Below are 2,500 nucleotides of genomic sequence, written 5' to 3' on the forward strand. Positions count from 1 at the left end.
TTCTAATTAAAAATCCGCTGAAAAACGTGTGATTATAATCACTCCAGCTTTGATTCATCAAGTTTTCAGTTCCTGATTATATCGTTAAACAATTTGAGGTACAGCTAGGGGATAGGTTTTCAAACAGTAGACATTTTTATTTTTTCCTGTTGACCCCAATTTTTTTTTCAAATTCATCCTTGATTATAATTAAGGAAGATATAAAAATGTAATGTTTTCTCATGTTAGTTAACAAGATTTCCATGGACTGTGTAGGAAAGACGATAAATATTTAATTTATTATGACATTTTTGGACTCATTAGCAATGGCCTCAGCTTCAAGTGCTCTTGAGATGAATTAAGACAAAACATCATGCATATTCTAAGTGTTAATTCTCTTCCCTCTGATTTCCTGTTTCCTGACATTCTATAAGTAGGTCGTTTGTTAATTTAACTATACAGCAGCCCGAATATTGATGGCAAGTCCAGCCTCAAGAAATATATGAAAATAACCCAGAGAGTGGAGGGCAAAAGAAGACCACAGTCAAAGGGAGAGAATTCCTGCCCTTGCCAAACTTGAATAATTGCTACCATTTTCTGTATCATAATTTAGCATCTGCAGAAATCAAAGTTATTTTCTCTGGCTGTGACTAGAGTGTCATCTGACCATGATGGTAGCACAGTTCTATTGATTTTTATTTGTTATGATAAAACATTGACCCTCCAAGACTGCAGAATTTGCATTGGCTCTTGTGCCGCTCTTGTCTTTGCAGAAAACACACCATGCAAACTAAATGCTAGAAATAGCTGGCAACTTGAGAAGACACGCTAATTACATTTGCTGTTCATTAATTATAAAGGATACAGATGAAACAATCAGAAAGGGGCTACAAAGAACATTCTAGGAATGTCTTGATTGAAAATTGGATATGGAAATGCTGATAAATACATTGATGGAGAAATTATTAGTTGGTCTTTGTAGCTGGAGTTTAATGATTTTTTTTTTCTCCTGCTTATTTAATTAGTATACTCTACTCGGATGACAATAAGTTATGTCCTTAGTCTCGTTAGAAAGGAAGAACCTTCATCAAGTAATTAGGAGTTTCCTGTTGTATAGGTCTGCTTATCCAAATTGTCGGTTTTACTTAAAGCCTATTACTGTATAAATACTTTTCACACATCTTTAAGATGAGGCAATCAAGATCATGGAGTTATATTTTTATCATACTGTATCTAAATCAAAGAGTTGGGGGGAGAAGAACAATGCTATGATACGATGCAAGAGGGACTTTTCTCTCCCCCTCTCCAACGCGCTCCGATTCTCTGCTGTTGTAATTACTCCTCTGAAGTTCATCTCATAGACAATGCTAAGTGTAATGATCAACCCTCCAATTACAAATAAATTCTCCCACTATACACGTCCTCTTAAAGCCTCAACAAACACATGTTGCCATTAAATGAATAAGGGGCCGGCTTTTGCTAATTTAAGTTATCCTAATCAACTTTGTCAAATAGATTAATTCCGAAGCATTTCGCTGCAAACATTTGAAGAGCATTAATGTTTTGCCACACTGGGGGAAACAGCTAGCAACCATTTTCAATTATGTGAGTATATATGTAATGTATTTGTATCAAAAACTTTTTTTTCTTTAGTATTCTTTCTATTTTCTAATGCCGGTAATGGTGACTTGGAAATGTGTGGAACATCTACAAAAAATTTTTCATTATCTTTGCCCGCTGATAAAGTGTTAAAAACAAAAAATTAAAGGGAAAATGTTTTTCAACACGTCACTGGGAGATTTATATATTCAATACTGATTATAGATTCCTATGTTGAAGTATTCGAATTACTGAAGATATTTGCCGGAATATAAAGAAGTAATCTAATAGATTGCATGATGGGATGGATTGTTGGACGCTGGATAATTAGTCGGCAGATCATCAGCGTAAATGAGTTTGATTTCTGTTTTCTGTGAGTCGACTGAGCTGGACGTAGCCCAGTGTGGAGCTTAAAGTGCTAGAGGCGTAATCAACTGTCTCTCTCTCTTTTTTTTTTTTTAATGGGGTCAGTTTTAAACTACCTAATGTGGAATATTTATCATGTATCTCTGTGAGAAGCTTATCCCCGTTGTTTATTAAGTGAGGTAAGTTTGAGTCGTGTATACTTAAGTACTGTCATTAGTCTAGGGGGTATAGGTATGGGTGTATATGTGTGAATAGATAGGAAAAGTAGGGGCTTTTTTTTATCTTTAAAAAAAAATTATATATTTTTACTAAAAATGATTTTGCAGTTAAGGAATCAAATATTTTTGTTGATAGGCTTTCTAGAAATTAATCACAGTTATATGCAATTTCCTTATCTTATATTTTAAATTTTTAAATAATATTTATTGTGACGTGATTTTAAATTGAAAAGTCTTAAATACTGATATTTAACACCATACAACATGGACATAAGATGAAATTTTTTTTTAAAGTTTTGTCAGCATGTTGGTGATAAATTCCCAATATGTAGGGATTG

General features: G+C 33.6%; 2 protein-coding genes across 3 annotated transcripts in view; one reads left to right on the forward strand and one right to left on the reverse strand.

Moving 5' to 3' along the window:
* LOC134254522 (uncharacterized) overlaps nt 1–2,500 on the reverse strand; it is a 132,429-nt gene that overhangs the window by 124,084 nt on the left and 5,845 nt on the right. The gene's annotated exons all lie outside the window — the stretch shown is intronic.
* Nucleotides 1–2,500, forward strand: part of LOC134254520 (zinc finger homeobox protein 4-like) — a 67,863-nt gene that overhangs the window by 30,731 nt on the left and 34,632 nt on the right. The window contains exon 1 of one of the 2 annotated variants that reach the window (XM_062737043.1): nt 1,435–1,584. The exons of the other annotated variant lie outside the window; for it this stretch is intronic. The gene's annotated coding sequence lies outside the window, so the exon portion shown is untranslated. Of the gene's footprint in view, nt 1–1,434; nt 1,585–2,500 lie in introns of those variants that run through there. 2 annotated transcript variants of the gene reach the window in all.

Source organism: Saccostrea cucullata, unplaced genomic scaffold (assembly GCF_032062105.1).
Source record: "Saccostrea cucullata isolate Sc308-1 unplaced genomic scaffold, CSIRO_AGI_Scuc_v1 ctg19, whole genome shotgun sequence".
Lineage (NCBI taxonomy): Eukaryota > Metazoa > Mollusca > Bivalvia > Ostreida > Ostreidae > Saccostrea > Saccostrea cuccullata.